Source organism: Gavialis gangeticus, unplaced genomic scaffold (genome assembly GCF_001723915.1).
Source record: "Gavialis gangeticus isolate Ggan-Ray unplaced genomic scaffold, GavGan_comp1, whole genome shotgun sequence".
Taxonomy (NCBI): domain Eukaryota; kingdom Metazoa; phylum Chordata; order Crocodylia; family Gavialidae; genus Gavialis; species Gavialis gangeticus.
The window spans coordinates 144255140-144255427 of NW_017729025.1; the positions used below are offsets into that span (position 1 = coordinate 144255140).

The 288-nt window shown below is 48.3% G+C and overlaps 1 protein-coding gene across 1 annotated transcript in view; it reads right to left on the reverse strand.

Moving 5' to 3' along the window:
* The window catches only part of IGSF22 (immunoglobulin superfamily member 22), a 62434-nt gene that overhangs the window by 49444 nt on the left and 12702 nt on the right, over positions 1 to 288 (reverse strand). The gene's annotated exons all lie outside the window — the stretch shown is intronic.

Genomic DNA, 288 nt, shown 5'->3' on the forward strand with positions numbered 1-288 from the left:
GCTCAGGTCCCTTCTGACCCTACCAACTACGAAACTATGAAACTATGAAACAATATATTCAGGGTTGTCTGTACCCCACTCCTCTTTGTGCTACATGTCATGGTGTTTTTAAGCCTTCCTCAGAGGCATTGGGTGTTCGCTGCCATCAAGGCTGGTAGCGAATGATCCTGCTTAGACCAAAGCCAGATGTTCCTGGCTAGGGGGTCTTGGCTCTCCATTCAGGGTGAGACTGAATGCCATATTTGGAGTCAGAAAGGAATTTTACCCCCATGGTCAGGTTGGTGCAGA